The following is a 26,059-nucleotide window of genomic DNA, read 5'->3' as shown; positions in this document are numbered from 1 at the left end:
GAACGTATAATTAACAATATTAAAGGTAGTTTAATTCTAGGGGGAGATTTCAATTGTTTGCTAAGTAATTCGGAAACTTTTAATAAAAGACCTTTCCGTATTACCTCTATAGGAACATTTCTTAAAAAATGGGCAGATAATTTAGAATTATGTGATTTATTTTATCTCAAAAATGATAATTTACTAGAATTTTCTCACTGTGACTTTAAACATAAGACCCAGACTAGAATTGATAAAACTTTTATATCCCAAGAACTAAAAACAAAAATATCATACTTTACAATAATTCTGTGCCCTATATCTGATCACAACGCACTCATTTTTAATCTTCAAACAGATTTTAAGAAATTGTCCTTCACCAAAAGAATTCCAGCTTATATTACTAAATTAAAGCAGTTTGAACCTTGGCTAGACTCAGAAATATTTTTTTTCTAGACACTAACCTAACTAGCAAGATAAATGTAGTATTTTTATGGGATTCCTTAAAAGCCTATCTATACGGCTAAATTATTACATGGTTTATTAATAAAAGAAAAGAATGGGAATCTGAATTATCTAACATACAAAAGCAAATTGTATTAATAAACAATAATACAAAAGTTTTGTTAAATAAGAAAAAAATAAATTGAATCTTTAATTAAAAAATATAACAAAATTTTAACTCACAAAACTGATCTAGCTTTAGAAAAACTAAAATTAAACTCCTATTCCATTTCCCGAAAGTATATGCCTAACCTAGCATTGAGAGTAAAAAGACAGTTCATTGAACATAATATTACAAGTATAACTCATGAAGGAAGGAATAATAACAAAGTTTCTGACATAAGTGATATTCTAGATGCCTTCAAGTATCATTTCTCAGAACAATATAGAAACAAAGATATTCAACAGCGTATTACACAACCTAGACTTTGTTAAATTAAAAAGCTTACCAGAAAACTTAATTAATGAAATCCAAAAGCAAATTTCCCTAAAGGAAATCAATGAAAAGATTAAAGAAAGCAAAAACAACAGATCACCAGGAATAGATGGTATTAGTAATGAACTATATAAGCTTTTACCATCCTCGGCTATATCAGGTCTACATAAAGCTTTAAATGAATCGTACTTACAAGTCACAATTCCACCTTCATGGAGATATTCATTAATTACTCCTATACTAAAAGAAAATAAATATTCTCTCTTATGTAGTTCATATAGACCAATCTCATTGATAAATAATGATTATACAATTTTAATGTCCATTTTAGTTAACAGATTCAAGAAATCACTAACACACCTCACTACAGAAGATCAAACAGGATTTGTTTATAATAGACATACTAAAGATAACATTAAAAGAATTTTGACCATCATAGACTTATTAAATAGGGATAATCAAGAAGCTCTTATAATCACCCTTGACATTGAGAAGGCCTCTTACTCCCTGAACTGGAGTTTTCTTTTTAAAATTATTGAATCATATAAATTTCCTACCCAGTTCATTAACTTTATAAAAAATATTTATAACAATAATTTTGCTTATGTAAAGTTAGGACCATTTACATCTGACTCAATTGAAATTACTAGGGGTACCAAACATGGATGTCCAATGTCTCTGGGTTTATTTGCATTAGCAATAAAAAAAATTAGAAGAATCTTTACAAGAATTAGAATTATTAATTAAAACATTTTACGATATCTCAGGGCTTAAAATTAGTAGTTCTAAATCCAATCATATACTGTTAAATAAAAAAAATCAATGATAACACTAAGACTACCATGAGTGAAATAGCTGGGAAACAAGTCTCTTCTTTAAAATATTTAGGGAGTGTACTATGTGATAATATAGAATTAACTTTAAATACGAATTATAATAACATTGTGAAGACAGTAAAAGTTCTTACAGCAAAATGGAATAAATTACATTTAAATTTTGGAGATAGACTACAATTAAAATGATTTTGTTATCAAAAATAAATTACATTGCTTTATCTATACCTATGTTACCAAATAAAAATATTTTAAGAGAAATAAATAGAATCCTTTTAAAATTCTTATGGTACCCAAAGAAAAATAGAATAGCTTTATCAAATCATATTAGACCATGGGAGTTGGCAGGAATAAATTTCCTGACTTAGAATCCTATATTAAAGCTTCTAACCTCAAAACAATATTAAATTGGATTGATCCAAAATTTTCTTCAGCATGCAAATCCTTACATGCAACCATTATCCTAAATGAAAACAAATTAATAAAAAATGTACAACTAAATGATCCAAGCAATAAATTTTGGTATGCACTTTGCATAATTTACAATATAATGTTGTTAAACCCACAAATCTAAATTATATAAATTATATCTACAATACTTTTAGATGTTTTGTTAACAACAATATCAATATTAAAATATGGATACAACTATTATACCCCTTTAAAATTACAAAAAAACGTTTTCAATAATATCAATGCAGATATTCTTAGTCTTTGGGAAATGAACAAATGTACATGTGGGTATCATTGTATAATGAACTTAGTTACTCTTGATGCAAAACGATTTTAATAGAAACATTTAATTTATCAAAATCAGACTAGTTAGCTCTTAACAGTATATTTCCATTTACTCAAGATTTAGGCAGAACAATAAAGAACTCTTCCTTTACATCCACACATAAATGTATAATTCTTATGCATTAAATACTACATGGATAACATAGATGGAAAAATTTAATTTCAGAACTCTATTAAGTCATAATTAAATATAAAACCACTCCTAATCAGAAATTTTGGAACTTTATTACCAGGGATTATACATTATCTTTAACTTCTGAAAATGAAGCTAACCTCCTACATTCCATTAAATTAGCTTCTAATTTACAAATATGGAGAATTTTCTCCTGGAAATGTTTGCATAGAGCATTTTACACCCCTAATAGAATTGCCAAATTTAATATTTCTAAACAGGTAACATGTTGGAGATGCTCTTTAAAATGTAAGGCTGATTGGCTTCATATCTTTTATGAATGCTCTTTCATTAAAACATTTTGGGAAGACATTAGAAATTTCCTTCAGACTATCTTTAGTGATTCCTTTATATTATCAGAATCCTTGATTTTTTTAATATAAATTATTCCATTTTAATGAATAACAAAAATAAATATCTTCTTTGGACAATTTTGGCAGTAGACAAAAAATGCATCACAAGAAGATGGATGCCACCCTCCTTACCAGCTCTTGAAGACTTCATGACTCTACTGGATGAAGTAGCATCAATGGAAATAAAAGTAAAGGAACTAAGAATTTATCCTAGAAAATGGACTAATTATCCTTGGGAAAAGGTTTTCACACTTATTAAGACAATGAATCCAGACACAATTCCATCTAATTGATCAATCTAGAAGCAAAAACTATTTGAATATTGTATAACCTCTTTTATTTGTTTACACTTTTTGCTATTCCCATTTCTTCTGCCTGAGGCCTTTGTAAATTTTGTACATAGTTTATGGTTATGTGTCATCAAATTGTAATTTATTCTTTCTAAATTGTTATTGGAGAATCAAATAAAAAATTTGAGCAAAAAAAAAAAAAAAAAAAAAAAAAACAAAGAAAACTTTGAAATTCGGATATGGTTCTATACCACAAATAAATCATACATTAAATATGAATAATGTGTAATGTTGTATAAATACTCTGAAATGAAAGTGAATTTTGCCTCCTGAAAAGTAATTGGTAAATTAGAGAAGATGAGGGCCATCAATCCCATTATTGCCACACGTGAAACCTGCTCAAAATGTATCTTCTGAAACCAAATTTCTGAGCCTTGCAATAAAATAAAAGATGGCCTTAATTTAAATACTCATAGATAAAAAGGGCAGCAGTTCATTCACAAGGACTGATAATGTTTCAGTTTTTGAGTCAGTTGCAGATGCAACATAAAGAAATGGTATCGTACCATTGCCCTTATGTACTTTGGGAATCCTAGTAAAACAGCATTATAATGGGCTTTATTACTTCACAAAATTTAAACATATTATCCGCAATATCAATAACCACATATAAATCATTTTAATGTATAGCTGGGATTCAGAAACAAATGGTGCAGTATCATATATGCCTACCTGAACAAGCATACAAGGGTGTCATACCATAGGGTGACAACAATATCAGAATGGGGCTATGGGGCCATTGACAGTGGTATTAAATATGAAGGCCAATAGGTGAATAGTGCAAGTGCGGTGTACCAGAGGCATACAGGTAGTGGTCAGTATTCAACAACCACTGCAACATATACTGATATGTACCATAGGACAGAGCAGATGTAACACACATGGACAGTGGGTAAAGTGAAGCAAGGGCCATATCCATATCTTAGGATGCATATCCTGCATTCCACTGTTGCTCTTTTCCAATGTCCACAGTGTGGTATTTGACCAACATCCCTGCTTGTCAGGCAACATTTAGCAGAGTAGTGGCAGACCATTGCACTAAATGGCCAATCAACATGCATTTAACAGCACTGCCTCCAGTCATACTACCCATCCACTCTTCAGATGGTGGCAATATGTGCATTGAATACATGATCTGCTTCAGCTATCCCCGTGTTTCCGCAAGACTCCTTTGCAGGTTTATGCATCTCTTGCCATTTTTTGAAAGTGAAACCTATCCATATACCATGGTGGCTGTTAGTACACAGATGGCTGGCCTACAAATAGCGTGTGCATATAAGAGAGGTCATATGAACACTGTGCATAACTTTGTTGCTGAGGTATGGGAATACCATCTATGACATGCCACAACTTACAACTATATTAATTTGGTATTAAAAGTAGTCATGTGCAATTCTGATAGATACTACAAGGTGAAATTCTCCCAGGTAGAGAATGACATCCTGATTCAGGCCTGCCATGAGCATGGTCAGTGAATGCTCTATAACAATACCGTAGATTAGACCTTCTATTAGGTTCATAGGTTCATAGGTTCATACTAGGCTATCTGCCGTAGGGCATTTATAAGCCTAGCCAGAGTGTGTGTGGCTTTCACCACCCCTTAGGATGAGAATACTATACCCATTAATTTGCTGTGCCTCTGTCCAGCAGTGATACAGAGATGATTCCCGGGGTAAACCTACGATCTCCCATCCACTCGTCAAGATTTCTCTTGAACAGAGTCAGTGAGGGGCTCTGCCTCACATGGACTGGGATTCTGTTCCATAGTGTAGGGAGTCTCTGGGTGATGAATCTGTCCCTCCAGCACATCTTATTTATATCCGTGTTGAGGTTTAGGTCTCTTGCTCTCGTGGCTCTGGTGGATTTGGATTTTTTGAGGTGGAGCATGTCCATTAATTCCGGTTGGACATGGCCTTGTATGTCAGGCACAGATCACCTCTGAGCAGACGGTATGCGACTGAATAGAGCTGGAGTTTCTTCAGTCGGGCATCGTATGACATATGTTTGAGCCCCTTTATCCTTTTGGTTAGGAACTTTTGGGGTCTTTCCAACTGCTGCAGGTGTCGGGTAAGGTACATTCTGAATGGGGCATTGTACTCAATCATTGGTCTGATAAGTGAAGAGTACAGGGTACAATGACCTCTCCTGATCTGGATGTGAATCCCTTCATGATCAGGTGGGCAATGTAGAAGGTCTTCCTAACCACTTTGGCAATGTGAGTGTCAAAAGAGAGGTTACTGTCAACTTGGGTCCCCAGGTCCCTGATAACTTCTTCTGTGTTTAATGGATTACCACCTATGTGGTAATTAGGGGTTACCTTGTTTTTCCCAAAGGGTATGACTATACATTTTTTTTGGCATTTAGCTTAAGGCCATGGCTCTGGCACCAGTTATCCATTTCTATGAGACCTTTCTGGAGGATGTCTGTGTCTGATGGAGTGTCAATTATGGTGCCCAGTTTGCAGTCATCTGCAAATTTTGTCAGCCACAATCCCCCTATGTTTGCCTGCACTTCAGAAAAATAAATGCCGAACAAGAGGGGGCCCAGGACTGAGCCCTGTGGGACACCACTCATGACCGGCTTAGAGTCTGACATGGCACCAGCAACTCTAACCCTGTGTGTTCTGTCCTTGAGCCAGTTTGCAACCCATCTTGTGACATATGGATTTACATCTAAGCTGGTGAGCCTTTCTATGATGCCCGAGTGGGGTATTGTGTCGAATGCTTTTGCTAGGTCAAGGTAGGCTGTGTGAACTGCCTTACCCTCATCAATGGCCTTAGTGACTGTTTCGAAAAAGTCGACCAAGTTCAAGAGGCAGGATCTGCCCTTGACAAAGCCAAATTGGGTAGGATCCAATCTCTGTAGGTCCCCAATGTCTTTATTTATGAGTTCCATTATGATCCTCTCCATAGCTTTGCAGACAAGGCTCGTCAAGCTTATGGGGTGGTAATTTCCAGGGTCCGTAGAAGCACTGCCTTTGTGGAGTGGGACCACAGTTGCAGTACGCCATTCTTTGGGTACGTATCCTGTAGTAAGGCTAAGATTAAACAGCAGCCTTATGTGTGGGTTTAGTTCCTCATTGAGTTCGTGTAGCACACAGCCGGGGACACCGTCCGGTCCCATTGATGCTGTGTTTTTTGCTTTAGAGAGAGCAGCTCTCACATGGGCATCTGAGATGTTTGGGAGGCTAGACTCTGGTGGGATAGATATTTCTCCTTTTGGGGGGGGGGGGGAGAAATTTGCACTGAACCTGTCTGCCAGTATGTTGGCAATGTCTGTGGGTTCAGTGATTTTTTTATCATTTTGGACTAATTCTGAGCATATCTGGGAGTTTCCACCCAGGTTTCTAACATAGCTAAAGAAGGCTTTATGATTGTGTTTTGTGTCATTAGCGATTTTTCTCTCAAAGTTGGCCTTGGATGATTTTATGAGTCATCGTAGTTTTTTGCTAGTATTGATCAGAGATGCCTTCCCATTTAGGGATTTTGCTCTGTCATGTAGTAGCTTTCTCCTCTTGTTGTAGAGTTTGTTTATGGCTGGAGTCCACCAGACCGGGCGCCTGCCTTTGGTGGAAAAGGTCTTGATTTTATTAGGGATTGCTTGATCCATACATTCCTGGAGGTGCTCGTAGAAGGCATTTGTAAGGGTTTCAGCAGCGTGGGTTGTGGTTTCCACTGGCTCGGGGCCTTGAGGAATACCACTCCAGTCTTAAGAAGTGTGAAGTTTGCTTTTGAGAAGTTCTTCACTGTGGTCTTTTTGCTGGGGTGGGGAGGTCATGTGGATCTCCAGTGAGATTAATTTATGGTCTGATCTCACCAATGAGGGATATACTTCCGGTGTGGAGCATTTTGTCCCCATGTTTGTGATGATCAGGTCTAGTATATTTTCTCCTCTTGTGGGAATGGTGACTAGTTGTTCCATAGCATTTGAGTTTATGAACTCAAGGAACCTTTGGGCTAGGGTGTTGGGGCTTGAGTAATGTTCCCAGTCTATGTTTGGGTAGTTGAAGTCACCCAATATGATGGTGTTTGGAGAGACATTTATACTCTCCAGTGTCTTCAGGAAGGCTGTGTGGGTTTCCTGAGTTTGAGAAGGTGGTCTGTAGCATGTTACAAACTGTAGGGCAGTTTTACCTATGGTTAATTTTTACCTGGATGGTCTCTGATGCTTTGTGCGTTGCCACTAACCTGGAGGTGTGGGTATCCTTTATGAATATGGATACTCCCCCTCCTTTTGTAGTTCGGTCCGGATTTTGGGGCCGGAACGCATGATATGAGGTATAACCTGATAGTGGTGGGGTGCTCTCAGGAGCCTTGAACCAGGTTTCAGTCACAGCACAAACATCGATGTTCTCCATACTGAGGAGGGCTTCGAGGGTGTGCATCTTGAGGTTTAGACTTCTGGCATTGAGCAGTATTACCCTTAGTTTTTCTCCATTTTTGTTTTCTAGGGTGGTAGGTTTATCATTTGAGCCTTGCCTAAAAAGGCACTATGGGGGTGGCAAGAGCCTTTGCCAATATCCGGAAGCCCAGGGTGACAGGTGCAAGCCATCCCTTGAAGCAGCGTGGCTTGTCAAGCATGTCATCCCAGGCAGACAGACATTGGATCCCCTTAGAATGACACCAGTAATTAAGCCAATTATTAAAGCTGATCATTTTGTCTCTGTATTGTGGCATCATTCTTGGTGAGGGTAGGATACTGCTCAGGGTCAGGGTCATACCGGCCTGGGCTACATAATCTGAGAGCTCCTCTATGTCTCTTTTCATGTAGTCCAGGGAGGTACGTCTCAGGTCGTTCACACCGGCATGGACAATGACTGAGTCATACTTGTACTTGCTGTGGAGTGACCTGAGTGCTTGTGTTATTTGGCGGATTCTAGTGCCTGACAGGCAGCTAACTGTGATCTTTTCCTTGTTCAGTCTGTTGAGTGGGACGTCAGTGTGTCTGACTATGGAGTCACCTATAACAAGTGTGTCTGGCATTGTGTTTGGCCTTAAGGGCTGTGACTGTTTAGCACACTGACTTTGAGAACTATGTGTTGCATGTCTTGTCTTGAGGTGGCAGTTGCTTGGGTGTCTGCTTTGGAGGCCTCTGTAGTTTTGGTAGATTTTTGATCAGTGCCTCCGAGTATGTCTTTGTGTGTTTATGTGTTTGTTTTGCAGTTGTGATAGTTCTATGTGAAACTGGGTTTGTGGTGTGCGTGGTTTCCTTCTCCTCCTGTCTGGTCTTGCCAGTCCTGAGTTGAGAGAGCTCCGCCTCCAGTTTGGCTATATAGTTGCATCTCTCACATGTATTTGTGTTTTGTGGGAGAAGGCGTGGATTGTCTGTGTACATGAGGCAATTGTAACATTGCCTCAAGATCCCCAGATTCACTATTAGCATGTCCAGTGGGACCTTTTAGAACAGATCAATGTGGCAGATGGCCAAACAAAACATATAAACAGGTTCAGAGAAGGGTCACCAAAATGATTGCTCATGTGTACAGCAGGGCAACCCACTTATCAGAGGTGTGGAGGGCCACAGGCAGGATTCCATTGACAGAGTCATCATTAACGACATGAAGGATTTCTTTGAATCTCTGTCTTGGGGTGAGGCAGCTCCATCATCCATGGTGCAATACTGGACCTGGGGAAAAAATGCCTAGTGCATCTCAAATGTCAGTTGGTAGTACCCCATCTGCCAGGGGACTACCACCTCCTGATCTGGTTGCTCCTATGGCCACTGTTCAGTACTTGTAAGGGGCAATTACAAGCAGATAGAATTGCAGGCATAGCAGAACTGGTTTGGGTTGCACATTGTCTGAGTGAAGACCTGTGGGAAGATCTGTCCCATTTATGCAGCATACTAGGAAGCACACATAGGGCTTTTGTAAGCTGCAGAAGTCCATGTGCAATAAAATGTCATGGCCTCTGCCCTTTCTATTCTTGCTTAAACTCCCTTTTTGGTGGGATGCCTATAACAGAAGGAAGAGGGCATGGTCTTTGTCCAGTAGCACAACCACTTCCATGCCTCCATCCATTGTTGAGAGCCATGCAGAGTATCACTGATACAGAAGTGGATGGAAATGTTCAAGCTGACAACATCCACAACACACCATACCATTAATTCTCATGGCGAACTCCACACTCTGCATGTGCTGTACATCATGACAGGGCATACCCATGAATGGGGTCATAATAATCAGTGCATAGATCTTCTATAGGTGACCTGGACCTTTCTGCAAGATGCTAGCACAGTGCTGCATCCCCTACCAGTGTAATGATGTTCACGCATGCCTACACATAAATGTCAGTACCGACAACTCTGCCCTGCTGCAATGTAGTCCCCTCAGATTCCTGGAACACACAGTCACGCACAGCATTTTTCCACATCTTCACACACCCAGGCACACACACAAAAAATGCCCACTGTTGTCTGGGTAGCCTGTTGCACTGAAACATGCATCATTGCTACTGCTGTATATTATGTCTTATATAGACCGATGTTATGAACCAAGCACAGATTGTCAGCCAGTTCCACAGAGTACTACACCCCTCCATACTTCACATAGTGATCATCTGTAGAAAGCTCCTCCACAGACTCCTCATCAAGCACCTCTTCTGCTGCTAACTCCCTGATAACGTCTTCTTGAATATCTCTCCTCTGCTGAATCTATGTGCATAGCAACATCTTTGTAGAGGTGCAAACACTGCAAGTATTTTACTGCATATTTCAGGATCATACTGCAAGGTATCACCAGAGACATCTAGACAATAGAAGTTGCTTTAAGCAGCCCCAGTGCATGTTTGACAATAATTTGGGTCTGTTACAGGATGGTGCCATATTCATTCTGTGCCATGGACTCTAGCTCTATTACTGTTGCCATTAGCTCCAGGACATAGCTGGCATTGTCAATAAGATGTATGTAGTTTAGACTTGTCTCTTAGGGAAGACATGCCCCACATTTGGTGAGGAGCACATGAGTAAACCAACAAATAGCCCATAACTTATGTTGCTCATTCCCCTTAAAAAGTGTTGCAGGAGATGCTGCCTGCTGCTTTCTTACAGTGGTATGTAACACCAGCCCTTTACATAAACCACAAAATATGGCCACAGCTAACCAAGTCACATTTCTGTGTGCACAAATGGGGCATGAGGTTTAATGACACAAACTGATCAAGTGACACAGGATGCCCTGAAAAACAATTTTGCTGAATAATGGAAAGAAAAAAGCATTGCTACATTAATAAACCGAGTCACTGGCTATTTATCATTAAATCTACAACATCTAGGTTATTCATGTGAGAAGTAAAGAACTAAGCAACTGCCTAGACAGCTTGCAATATTCACTCCTTCCAGGATAGCATTCAAATGGCAATATTAATTCCTGCTAAGCCTTCCCTGCATTAAAACATCAGCATACAATCTTGCAAACAACATCTTCAAGTATCATCCATATGACACTGAAATTATGCATCGGTTAACTTTATGTGACCAAGCATTTAGAGAAAATGGCTCTATCTGACCAAGGATGAGACATTGTTGTACAGTATATGGTTATCCTGAAAAAGATATCTTAAAAAGCTCAAGTCTAGTGCTCAATAAAGTGCAAGTCACTGCATAAGATGCAGTGAACAGAAATATATACAATCAGTAAACAATACAAAAGCAGAGATAATAATACATTCAGATACTAAGCTTCTTCATGTCTAAAGAACCATCAGAAATGTCCTGTATCATAAATTATCTGGCTAAAGAACTCCCTTTATGACCCAAGAAATCCCCATCTCCTATCTACAGAAACTATAATACCTCAGTATTATACTCAGTACTATTTTCCTAGGTTATTTAGACTATATAACCACAGACTGGGACCCTACAAAAGCACAGAGATTCTTGGACTTTTTTAGTGTAAACCTCCAGGAACAATTAGTAAAAGTGCTCACTAGGGGCAACAACATCCACCAAAGCCATGTTTGAGGCTAAAATAGCTATTCAAGCCTAAGATAATCACAATGCTTTTTTTTAGTTATGCTCATAATCTCAGAAACACAAATCAACAATGTATTGAGCTGGTTGTAAATGATGTCACCTACACTGAGGCTGAAGATATAGCAAATGTACTGGTCAATTAATTCAGCTATAGCTTTACCCCTATCTTACCTCTGTCTGTCCCTCAAAATATATCTGAAACTGATTTGTCCCCAACCACCACAAAAGACCAAGTCCTAAAAGTGCTATCAAATGCTAAAAATACTGCATCAGTGGGTCCTGAGAATATCACTGGATACATCTCAATATAGCATAAAGCACAATTTAGCCAGTCACCTAACAACACTGTTCAACCTTAGCCGCCATACAGGTTTGGTATCAAGCGAATGGAGAACAGCTACAGTCATTCCACTTTATAAGAGAGGACCTTCCACAAACCCAATCAATAAAATACCTATAAGTCTGACCAGCCTGATAAAATTCATCAATAAGGACAAAGGAAACCTCCAAACACTGGACCCGTCTCAGTCTGTGTTCATCAAGAGAAGATCTTGTTTACTTAGCCATGTGGTCTTTTTGATTAGGTCACCAAAGCAATGGATGAAGTTAAAACAGTACGTACCACAAACATTGACCTGGCCAAAGCTTTTGACAAAATTTCCCACTAAGGCATAGTAGAAAAGCTAAGCAAACTAGGAATAAATCCCTATGTGACCCACTTGATTGCCAATTTGCTCACAAATAGGATGCAGGAAATCAAAATAGAGGAAGTTACCTCCATAAAGTGAACAGCCATCAGTGGAGTCCCCTACTGCGATGTGCTAGGACTTCTCCTTTTTGACATCTACTTCTCTGAAGTAAAAGCCAGTACCAAAGGACTCTAGCTGACTAAGTTTGCAGATGGCTGCTAGCAAGGAATATTCACTTAATCCCCAAATAAATTAGCCATTCTGCAGGAAGGGTTGTCCCAAAGAAATAACTGATGTAAAAATCTTGGACTGAAGTCAAATGCCAAAAAATGCATCATTATATCCTTTGATAAGTCATCTACCATACAGATCTACCACATTGACAATACACCCCTAAGAGCTGACTCAGTTCTTCTGGATTTGGGAATGTATGTGGACAGTGACCTAACGTTCAAATAATATGTGTCCATTGTCATAAGAAAGTCCGTCTATATTGCACAGCTTATAAGCAAAGGAATTGTGAATAGATCTAGGGATGTCATTGTCCTCCCTTACTCAGCTTTCATTAGGCCAGTCATTCAGTATAATGTCCCCTTTGACATGTATCTGTCCTGAGACATACAGCAACTGGAATGTACATAGAGGTGCCTTGCTAAAAAGATACAAGACCTAAACAATATGTCCTTCATGGACCTACTAAAAGCCTTTTCACTGCACTCTGTATCCTACAGCCAGCTAAGAGGTGACCTGTGTCTGGCATACAAGGCATCTTCTGACCCAGTACTGATGGATGTACTGCACATCAGCAAGTCAGATAGCAGCAGAAATAATCTGTCTAGGGATCTAAACCTCTTCTGCAATATCAAGAGAACAATTTGGAGGGATGGTATATCTTACTGTGGATGTCACTGCTGTAGAACAGAGTCCCCATCTATGTAAAACAAAGCTTATCCTATCTATATTCTAGCACAACTTGGATCTAGGGATAGGAAACAGAAAATGTATTCTAAGACTGACACCTGTACTATTAATGGACAGAGGCAGCTCTTAAATCCTTCATCCTATGCATGGGTCTTTTCATTATCTATGGTATGATCCCAGTTATTCTAAATAGGGGTAATATAATTATCGACCTTGGAAAACGTAAGGCCAGTCTACAACTAAATGGGATACATTAATCCAAACACGAAATGAGACTTTGAATAGGTTTTAAATAACCTGCAAGAACAGCTATCATAGTACTTACCGATGAACCTAGGAACTTGCGAACATATGAACAAATATTGTCTTACATTCATCATCATCATCTTTTGGCTGCTCCTTTAGGGGTTGCCACAGTGGATAAACTGTTTCCATTTCTTCATGTCCTCTGCATCTTGCTCTGTTACACCAACCACCTGCATGTCCTCTCTCACCACATCCATAAATCTTATCTTAGGCCTTCCTCTTTTCCTGTTACCTGGTAGCTTCATCCTTAGCATCTTTTTCCCAATATCCTCAGCATCCTTCCTTAGCACATGTCCAAACCAAAGTAATCTTGCCTCTCTGGCTTTGTCTCCAAACCTTCCAACCTGGGCTGACCCTCTAATAAACCTATTCCTAATCCTGTCCACCCTCGTCACACCCTATGCAAATCTAAATATTGTCTTACATTAAAGTCATAAAAAACTAAATACTTTTTGTAGTAATCATTGATAAATAACTCACACTTCTATGTGTTCATCTACAACAGGAATGGTGACATGACTGACTACATCACAGATTTAAAATATTTAGGATGTAAATATATATTTATACGTTTATCTCTCTCTCTCTGTATATATATATATATATATATATATATATATATATATATATATATATATATATATATATATATATGTATATAGTTCCCCTTCACAAGATCGAATTGATGGAAGCTCGAAATTCATAATCTCAAGACCAGAGTCTCAAACTTCCATTCACTCGAAAGTGTGAATGGGAGCCTTAGGTTTAAAAAAATAAAAAGTTAACTTACCTTATTGCAGGGGCCAGGTCCCCCTTTACCCTAGCAGTTTAAATGTAAATGTTCCGTGACCACACTATAGCGGAGGAATGGAAAATCTTCCATTTTGCGCTTACGTGTATAGCATGGAATGGGATATTTCCTTCCTTCACTATAGTGCGATCTAGGAGTAGGTATATTTAAGTAGGGGGGGTGTGGGGGTGCAGCCCCCCTGCGAAAACATTTGAAAGGTGTTATTTTTTTTTCCCCTTTCATACGTTCGAGTTTCTCTTAATTCAAGATTCTGGTTTCAAGTTTATGACTTTCGAGTTTAGAGAAATTCGATCATATGAAAGGGAACCATATATATATATATATATAATATATATAGATAGATAGATATAGATATATACACACATAGTGGTTGACCAGCAGCTAAGAAAGGAGTTGCAAATGCAAAGAACAAGGCACCAGAGGCAATCTTGCAGCTTCTGGAAAGAGACTTTATAGATGGCACAAAGGAACTATATCAGACAAAGACAGAAAAATAAGAAAATAGTCAGACACCCTTTGTAGTGGATGCCTGCAACAAACAATCCACAGGACATCAAAGGCAGATGGGAGGAGAACTTTCAGAAGCTTCTGAGTGAAGAAAACCACATAGAAGCTGTACTGCCTTAGATACAGCCTGCAATGAGAGAAGAGGAGGAGCTCATCATAGAACATATAAGTACCGCACTAAGGAAAATTAAGTCATAGAAACCAGCAGGCTCAGATGAGTTTACAGCAGACATGATGAAGAAGTTGGGTAAGGTAGGGGAGAAATGGCACCTGAGGTACTCATAGCAGTTTAGAGAAAGGTGTATCCCAGATAGCTGGAGAATAAGCATGCTAGTACCAGGGAACACTCACATCTGTGGGAAGTACAGATGCATCAAACTCCTGTAACTTTGCATGAAACTTCTGGAGAGGGTGATTGATAAACAAATACACAGAGTAGTAGAAAATAAGATGGAAGATGAGCAGTTTTAAATCGGATCAGGATGCAGCACAAATGACACAATGTGTGCAGTGACAATGATACTTGAGATGACACTAGAAACGAAGAAAGAGTCCAACTGAGTATTTCTAGACTTGTAGAAAGCATATGACAAGGTTCCAAGAAAGCTGATTTGGGAGTTGTGCAGTGATTGGAAGTCCCAGAAACACTGGTAGAATTAGTGCAAGCTATATACAAAGACCCAATGACTCAAGTACGAACAGTGTTTGGTCTCACGTAGGGGTTCCCAGTGGGAGACGATGTGCATCAGGGTTCAGATCTGAGCCTGCTGCCATTCATACTGATGATGGACTATAGCAAACAGGTCAGGCAGGACAGACCAACAAAGTTTGTATATGTAGATTATGCAATGTTGCAGGAAAACTCTGAGCAAGAACTTCAGCAGCAAAGGTTAGGAGGATGGAATGCAAAACTGAAGGTACATGGAATGAAATTAAGTACAGATAAGACAGCTGTAATGGCAGGAAATGGGGGAAATCAGAAGAAGCTGAGAATTGAGATAGAAGGGAACATAGTGGAACAGGTTAACAGCTTCATGTATCTAGGAGGGGTGTTTGAAGAAAAGGGAAGTCTAAATGAAGAGATCAAAGAATGAGAGGGGCTGCAGCCAACTGGCACAGAGTGTCAAGGGTAGTGTGTGACAGAAGAATGCCATGGAAGCTGAATAAAGTGTACAAAACAGTGGTGGAGGAAGTGCCTGAGACAGGTAGTAAGATGCACACTGTGGGACAGACAAAGAAATTAAGACATAAGAGTAAAATCTCATATATTAGGGTTGTGATAATGTCTAAGGTATTTCCCCTTGTACACACAAGTTGCAGGGTTTGATTCTCAAAAGGGATAAATGTCCAGTCTTAAACTGGCCTGCAAAGGCAGTTAGCTTAGTTTTTATTTGTGAACCTATGAATTTATGAAGTCAATGTAGCTCCAATTGCAGAAAAAGCTCAAAGAGAACATATTATGGTGGTTTGGGCACATGTGCAGAAAAGCAGAAGACAATCTGGTGAAGGGCAGACAGGAAAAAGGCAAGAGGAAACAAGGGCCTCCAGCAAAGAGGTGAATGAATTATGTGAGAGAAGACCTGTGGCAGACAGGCATAAGTGTCAAAGAAGGTAGGAGTGTGGCTTTGAATAAAAAGAGAGAGGGATGGTAACAGCTGACCTGACATCCCAACCCCATGTAGAAATATGCATATACATACATATATACACACACAGACACACACACAGACACACACACACACACACACACACACACACACACACACACACACACACACACACACACACACACACACACACACTATGCTGCATGGCTTAATTTGGAGTGGAAGTTTGTTCGAGTGAATGGGGTAAGCATTGCTTGACAAATGTGTGTCTTCCTTATTGGATGAAACAAGCTTAGATATCTGCTTCTGGTGTTAGTGGGACTGTTTGAATTGTGGTTATGTAAGAAGACTTGGACTACTGAATATGTTCGAGGAGGGCATGTAAAAAGTGAATAAGATAGACAATACCACCATGTGTGATGTATAGAAGTGTAGCTATGTAATCGGAATCTACAGTAAAATTATTTCTGATGTGAAGGGAAGATTTACACATCTATCTACATTAACTGCCATTTCTCAGCTTCTATAAATAATTGTGATCAAACTTGTTAAAGTTCCAAGAGAAATAACTTTACTAGTAGAAAAGTGACTGCAAGATGTGAGGCTTCATGATAACTAGTGTTTCATTTTTTCCATTCAATTGCTCTTACTCAGAGTTTATTTTAGTCTCATGAGCAGTTATAGACAGCCCTCTACTCTTTTTTTCTGAACTAAAAATATACTCAAGCAGTTTCATCTCCAGCTCTTAAAGGATCACATTATAACCTGATTGCCTTGTTATGTCAGAAATGGAAAAAATTCCACTTGTTAAAAAAAAAAAAAAAAAAAACTCTTAGAGGGCTGACCCATCAGATGCATTATTAATGGGTGGTTACCCTGTCAACAGAGAAGGAAATGGTCTAGACTGGCCTTTAACTCAGAAAAGTAACTACTATTAAATTTGGGTGAAATAAATTTCTTGTGTGTGGAATCTGTCAAACTGTAACAAAGAAATGTTGGCTCTTCAGAAATAGCTTTGTTAATAAGGGGAAAATGTGCGATAGATAAAAGACCAAATGCTTGATGTCTTAAGCAGAATCATTTATTCCCTCTGTGAATTAAATAAATAATGTGATTATTATGACAAGACAAACATAATTTGAAATTCCTTAAGCAGTGTTTATATAGTTCTCCATGGCACATTTAACAGATTAATACTAATTTTCTCTTTTTCCTAAAAATATGTAAAATCCCATACCAAATGATGTACAAATCTGATCTTCCAAATTTAAAACATAATCAAAGCTGTAGAATAAGACACACTGCTGCCAACCACATTGACAGTAATATTGATAACCGCAGTCAAGAAACATGGCAGAGACAATATTCGACAATGTATGTGGGTATGGTACTGTGGTGCTCATGCACACACACACACACACACACACACACACACACACACACACACACAGCAGCATATGTGAGTATTTCAGTGTTGTACTATTATTTTCCTGTTCAGGATGAAGATGTCAGCACCTTGCTCACATTTTAAAGGTACATTTTCAAAATGAGATAATTTACTGTATATTGCGAAAATCAGAATATAATATAGCTTGGATTTCTATTTACATTGGAAGTGTTTATTAACCACTGTTCTCTAACAATTTCACTAAGACATGTTCAAGTAGGACTTGTAAAGCAAACAGACAGCCATTTCTAATGCTCATAAGGCACATCATGTAATGCACAAACAGGCATTCTGGTATTGTAATGATGCTGTCAACAAAATAAAATGAAGCAAAATTAAAATTATACTGTTGAAATGCATATATTTGCCTCTACTGATGTCATCTTAACACTGCAAAGAAAACATTGGAAGTTGTATTTAACAATGCTGTTGCAAGGCACCAATAAATTGTGAAAACTGAATAAGAATGGAAATGATGGACATTGTTTTAGTGTCTCCATAATGCAAAAATCTGACTCTAAACTGTAAAACCAAAGAAAGGTTTCTCAGTAAGTTTTTGGGAATTCACTGCTCTGTGATGTTTTGTTTCATTATGAGTTTTATTAGCCATTTTGTTTTCTAATAAAATAGAAACCAGGGATGGTTCACTTATGAGGAAGAGAGAGAGATGAGATAGCAAAGGTTCCAGTACACTGTTGTACTATTTAATTCAATAAATTCAGGTAAGCCATGCCAATATTAATCAACCAGCATTTCAGATTCTCAGAAAAGGGTGAAATTTCATTAAAATGGAAGTAACAGTAAAATAAATAACATTTCTTTTTAATTTTTAAAGGTAAAGGCTCAGATTTGTGTTCACAACACTTTTTATGCTGAATTGAGTTAGGATTATATCAGCTGATGTCATTAAAATGTGTAATCATGCAGAGTCTATGTTATATAATCAATGTCTGCCCATTCCATTGATGTCATATGAAAACTAACGAAATGTGTGTGTGTGTGTGTGTGTGTGTGTGTGTGTGTGTGTGTGTGTGTGTGTGTGTGTGTGTGTGTGTGTGTGTGTGTATATATATATATATATATATATTTATATAAATATATATATATATATATATATATATATATATATATATATTTTTGTGTTTGTGTGTGTGCGTGTGTGTGTATGTGCTTGTGTGTGTGGCAAGCTCCCTGCACCCCACTGTTTGGAGCTGCTGCTTCCCTATAGCTATGCCAATTAGCAAATAGTATCTCCAGGACTGCACAGTTGTGCGGAAAAGGAGACATTTATCAACCCACTGTTCACCAGTCTTACTTTAAAACCTACGTACACACACACACACACACACACACACACACACACACACACACACACACACACACACACACACACACACACACACAAAAAAATCACACTGAAACACACACACACACACACACACACACACACACACACACACACACACACACACACACACACACACACACACACACACACACACACACACACACACACACACACACACACACACAGCAAAATACAGAAATACAGACAGACAGACAGCTATTGTATTCACATACCACAAATATTCATTCTTTATTAGAAATATCTCATGTGCAATAGCAAACATTTTCTTGTGGTTATTTTGTACATTGCTTTGCTTCATTTGAACTACTTTTCCCTTTTATTTATGCTTCAGGTCCTTGCTGCAAAGCTGTTTGTGTGGCAAAAAGACATAAGGCACCCTTCCTGTGTTCTGAAGGTTCATTGGAGGGAGAGTTCAAATCCTGAGTTATGCAGAAATATCTGACATGTACTAACATTTTCTAGTATGTGTGATTTATTTTCCTCATCTCAACTACTTGTCCTTTTTTCTTTTTTTTTCTTTTTTTGTGTTCGCACTATGTATTGCTTAGTGCAAACAGTGAAACGGGGAAAAATGAATGTTAGGTTTGCCTATGCTTTTCTTGTTTGCATGTAGCATGGCAGTGTGCAAACTGGACTAGTGGGCTACCCAGGAACCAGACAGAACACCTGCAGAACACCTGCAAACAGGGCATCTGTAAAAGGGTAAAGGTAAAAAACAATACATTTTTGCAGTTTTTGTATTTCATCGCACAAGTGCACTTAGTGGCATTGTGCGGTGTTGAACAGCAGTTAGCAGAGTTCCCCAGCAGCTGCAGCCATCATACACCTGTAGAAAGGACTTAGACAACCAATAACTGAAACCAGAAGCATTCTATTAATTATGTTGGCCACTGTGCAATTCCGCTAAGCAGTGTTGCTTGGCGGTTAACACAAAGACCTTAAGAATGATTAGGGAATTTCATGTAACTCATCCTGTGGCAGCAAGTGTAAGTGTAGAGCTGGAGTACAGATGGTCCTGGTTTCTAGTACTGGGTGTGCAGCCTATTTTTACTCTTGTGACAGTGCAGTTTATAGCAATGAACTGAAAAACTGACAAGTAGTATTTCCAGATTCTTATGGCAACTGGTGTATGTGAAGGACTGCCATATACTTGGTTCTGGGTTCTAATACAGGATATTCCAGACATGTTTACTGTTGTTCCCCTTCCCATTATATTCACTCTCACTTACAACACTTTAGACAGTGGAGCTGATATGAATTATATGTATGAGAGATGAGACACCATTGTTGTGTTTTCAGATGTATGACTGAGGGTGTACTCTCTACGCTATTTCTGTAAGTATAATTCTACTATCTGGATTTCCATGGCATTCACTATTAGCTAAGACATATACACAACTGGATCTATACCCAATAATGTTGTCAGGTCATACACATGCATGTGTAACATCTCAAACTATCACCTGTATCTATGTATGATTCCTGACTATGGCTGAGCAACACTTCTTCTATGACAAAGATGGAAAGTCAATGCTGTAGAATAAAATGTTTTGTCCCTTATGCCTAAGTTTGAATCCCACACTGTAAAAGTAAATTTTCCTCAGTGTATAAAGACAAAAAAAATGTCAGGTGATTAAATTTATGTTCCCCACAGTGCATGTCTGCAAACGTAACTCACCTAATAGTTACCTTCCAATTTCTAATATATATTTCCAGGCTACATCAGTGCACACCCCTCAGACTAAGGCCAAGTGTCAGATTAACCTTCCAGTTTCAATTATTTAATTCCTCCCTGTTTAGTACTGCTCCACTCTGCTTAACATCATTCAAACTCAGTTGGCATCGTTCCTCAGGTTTCCACACAAGCAGTAAATGTGATATGGTGGGAAATCATCAGTTTTCATTGCTCTAATTCAGCTGGTAGACATAGATGCCATTGGAGAGGAAATTGCACACTTTAGGAGACAGAGGTAGGGTGTCCAGGAGTCCAGGATATTTGTTAGACTCCTGGCAAAGCACCACAACCAAAGGCTTCTGCACGGGGATTATTCTGGCTCCTAGTACAAGTCTGAGGCATGGAATAGTTTGGCCCAGGCTGTATCAGGTGACACTAGTATCCCACACACTGGAGAGTAATGTAGGCATGCAGTGTAGGCATCATTTTAATGACCTATACAGGAGAAAAATGGGTACTCTCAACCATTGGTTGCAGGCATTCGAGATTGCAGACATCCCACAGTTGTATAAGTATGGCAATAAGAGAGTATTTGCAAAAGTTAGAAAGCTAAATATAGACAAGAATGGTATGCATAACGCTTTTCTGTTCTTTTCTTTCCCCAGCTCCCTCTAAATGTAAGTTCAATCAACAGGCATGTTACTCAACTGGAAAGACTGAGGTAAGTAAGTGGTGTGTATGCAGCAGAAGAGAAGTGTTATTGTTGCATTAAAAGTTAAATATATCTTTTTTGGTCTTTTATAGAGTTGTATCAAATTGAGCATGCAAATCCCAACTGTAAATGGAAGTATGCATGCATTAGTCTGTAGCACAAACCAATTGCAAGAGTCCAATATTAGACTGTAGTCAGAGCTTGTGGGTTCAAATGCCACAATTCCCAACTATGCAATACTATAATTTCTTCAATAATGTTTCAATTAAATTAAAAACTGTATATCAGTAACACAAATGCCCTGCTGTAAACTGTAATCCATATAATTGGAATGTGCATATGTGCAATATATGCACATTTCAAGGATTACTTTCAGCAATCTGTAGTATAGTGTGTATCTATTAGGATGTATACTTAAATGTAATACTTCAGATAAAAGAGTTGTATAATTGTGCTAATGCATTGCATGTCACATGTGATGGTACTAATTTTATCTCTTTTTTTTCTCTCACCTCAACCCTTTTCTATCTTTTTTATTTTCTGTTATGAGTCATCAAAATGGTTCCATGTCATTCCTGCCTACCACATCACTAAGCATTACACAGCACAATGAAGAAGGCCAGTCTCAGTGGATCAGCCTGCTGCTTCGGTTCCACCAGCTTCAGCACCAATGTCCAGCACGTCTGGGAGCCAACCTGGCAACATTGCCTCTGCTGCACCTGCACTTCCTGTGCCCTCAGGCAGTACTGCCCCAGAAACTGGTACAGTGATACATTCTAGGAGCAGTGGTGGAGGTGGTGATGTCATCACCCACAGTGAGTTGCCGGGGATGGTGTGTAGGGTCATACACAGCACCACTGGTGTATGCTTATGCTGAATTGAGAGGCCGCTCTCATGCATAGTCCATAGGAGTAGGAGACATCAAACAATCCAGCTACCAGTGGAGTAAGGGGACAGTGATGACAGTCTAGTGGTTGAGGACTTGATTCTCACTGTCTCCAAGCTTGCTGTTTATGAGCCTGTGTTATCTCCTCCTTCAACCCAATCAAGGTGTTCCCCAACCTTTTGTGTCCATCACCATCCCTGTCTCTTGTCTTGTTTGTCATGTTTGTTGGCATTTTCTTCCTAACATACCCAACTTACCTAACCCAGACATGTATGTGTCCCTTACCCAGCAGTCCTCTCTTACTGAATTAAAAAAAATGGGCACCTGTTCCACAAGAAAAAAAAATTAATCCTACGCATACCTCTCCATTTCACACACTTGTCTTCTTAACACGCTTGATTTGGTCCAGTTGGCTTTACAACATGATTGCATTGTTGTCACAGCTCTTTTTGGAGGTGACAGTCCTTATTCAGTTAATATTCTGCAGATATTTCAGTTTGTACTGTTAAAGACATGGATATCTATGGTTCTTTCCTACCCCACTCCTGCACATTCCTCTATTGCTTTCCATTTGTTCTTCTCCCTGTTTGCTCCCTATTTCACTACTTCTCTATCTACCCCATTTAAATACTAATAATCTGGTCAAAAAATAGAATCACACACAACACACATACTTAGCAGAAAAAACAATGAATCCCTTCACTTTTTGGCCTCTGTGATTGCACAAAGTTTCGCACCATGGGCCAATGCGCAGCAATGGTGAGAGGCAATACAATGCTGTGGTTATCTTCAGGCATTGCCACTTAACTCCACTGCACTATCCCAAAACACACAACACATGTACTATAAAGAATTCATGTAACCGATTTATCACTGTTTATTTCAAAGTCTTTTAAAAGTATTAGATACACCTGGATTTAAACCGAGAGTCATCTGGGCTCAAAAAGAAACATGTTAATGCATTTACACCTACTGCCACAAAGTCAGTTAAGCAGCAGGTGTGTTTCATAGACTCAGTACTAACTCTCAGACTTTTCTCAATGTGGCTCACATTTGCACACTGCTTATCTATATGTAAAGACAGAAAGTATTAAAAATGTGTATTTTCCATGCACAAACACTTTGCTAACCAGTGTGCAAACCTGTTTCTCACTGATGTATGGAAAAGTAAATATTATTATGTATTAATGCTGTTTACTGTCCATTTCCTGTCTATGACATGAAATTACATGTGGAAACATAACAAACTGAAGGCCCTATCCAACAATATTTCACGTTTGCAACACAGCCATGTGTTGCCTCCCCAAAGGATTGCAACTCTGGTGTCTCAGTACTTATTCCACACCTATATCACCTACACTACAGACATTAATATCAATTGCTGTGAGGTATGTAATGCACATCAATCTGGTAGCATGCAAAACTAAAACTATTGACCCATAAGCCTAAAAAGCTTTATTTGCAAGGATAGGGAAGGTATCAGTGTGGACCTCATCCACAGGGATATAGGTGACCCTCAACCACACTTGATCCGATCCACTTTAGTTTTGTCAATGGTAGCTCTTGCTTATTAAACATTGGGGATCTCTTTGATAATGACCTCAAGACCTAGATGAGAGATAATAGGGTATACCACTATGTTAAATTATCCATGGCCTTTGACACTATCTCCCATTCAGGTATCTTAGAGAAACTCTCCCATTTGGGGATTAGCCCATACATTACTAGATGGACAGCCAAATTACACTCTGACAGAATGCACACTGTCAAAGTTGGGGACTGCACCTCCACCACTGGACCACTTACCAGTGAAATACAGCAAGAATCTGTGCTGGGCTCTTGACTATTCAGAAACAATTTCTCTGAAGTGCTGGGAAAGATAGATGGCCTGTGGCTTACCAAGTTTGCAAATGACTGTCAACTGGATGCAGTCATATAGAGTCCCCCAACTGTGTTAATATATTACAGGAGGGGCTGACATAGGCAAATGGTGCCAAACTCACAGACTGAACCTTAAAGCAAAAAATGTCTCATTGCCCCCTTTGGCAATGAAGTACTCCTGCTAATTATGATATACATTGCACCCCTCTATGCTCAAGCACAGTGTTGCAAGACTTGGGAACTCATGTTGATAGCAATCTACACTTCAATCACGATGTGTCCATAGTGGTGAGACACGCATTTTACATTGTGCATCTCATAAATAAGGCCATTATGTCCAAGATCAGGGAGGTCATAGCTCTGCTGTACTTTACCCTGATCAGACCACTAATTGAGTATAATGGCCCCTTCTGTCTATACCTCACCAGACACCTACAGCAAATGGAGAAAACACAGAAGTTTGTACCTGAGAGCATCCAAGGCATCCAAAACATGACAAACATGTAAAGACTGAAAAACCTGTCACTGTACTCAGTATCATGCAGGTTGGTGAGAGGTGACCTATGTCTGAAAATCAAATAGAACAAGAATAACTTGCTCCAGGGATCTCAACATAGCCTGTGACATAAACAGAACATGCTGGGGAGACAGATGTATCTCCCAGAGATTGCCACGCCTCTGTAGTAGGCTCCCATTGCATGTGAAGCAGTACTCCTCAATGACTCTATTCAAGCTCAAACATGACAACTGGATGGGTGATTATAAATTCACCTCTGGCATGGCACCTATTTCCCTCAAGGACAGGGCCATTTGGTGCTGATCACAACATCACTCTGCTAACAATGACCATCTAACTATGGTCAATAAGGGTACTTGTGTCTTTACATGTTTAGGCTTGTAAATGCCTTAGAACCATTAGACTAGTGACCTCCTATGATCCTACAAAGCCATGAACCTATGCAGACCTTCCAACATCTTCTGTACAACATGCACTGCTGATGTCATCCACTATAATTTGACCTGCAGTCTTGTAAACATCAGACTTGGGACATGGTGCTTGCATAAAGTACTGAGTTCTGACGTCAGTGTACCTTTGATAGGTAGGAGTTCTGTTCTCACTACAGTTATGTGTGTGTGTGTGTGTGTGTGTGTGTGTGTGTGTGTGTGTGTGTGTGTGTGTGTGTGTGTGTGTGTGTGTGTATGTGTGTGTGTGTGTGCGTGTGTGTGTGTGTGTGTGTGTGTGTGTGTGTGTGTGTGTGTGTGTATGTATCTAGCCCAAAGAACAGATGTGTATATTCTATAGTTACCACTCCAATCTCATGGATTGACTATTTTTGATAGTTGCACATGCCTACACATCCATTTCATACAAGCCTACCAACATCTTCTCTCCAGTATGCCCTGCTGATGTCATCCACTATACATTGACCTGCAGTCATTTAAAAGTCAGACTTGTGCTGTGGTGCTTGCATAAAGTTCTGAGTTCTGTTGTCCCTGTACTCAGATAGGTAGGGGTTTTATTCTCACTGCAGTCAACTGTGTGTGTTTTTGTGTTCTTGCTTAACATTACAGAAAAACTTTTACACCAGCATGCGGGACACTGTTATTACTATATTGTCCTCAACAGACACTGCTGATGTCACCAGCTATAAATTGTTGTCTGAGGCACTCCAAGTCAGACTTAAGTTGTGGAGCTTGCATTAAATACAAAGGTCTGTAGTCTGTATATCTTAGATAAATAGGGGTTCTATTCTCACTGCAATCAAGTGCGTGCGTGTGTGTGTGTGTGTGTGTGTGTGTGTGTGTGTGTGTGTGTGTGTTTGTGCTCTTGCTTGACATTACAGAGAGCCTT

This window comes from Protopterus annectens, chromosome 12.part0 (assembly GCF_019279795.1).
Source record: "Protopterus annectens isolate FY-2018-M chromosome 12.part0, PAN1.0, whole genome shotgun sequence".
NCBI lineage: Eukaryota > Metazoa > Chordata > Ceratodontiformes > Protopteridae > Protopterus > Protopterus annectens.
Note: the sequence above shows the minus strand (reverse complement) of the source record.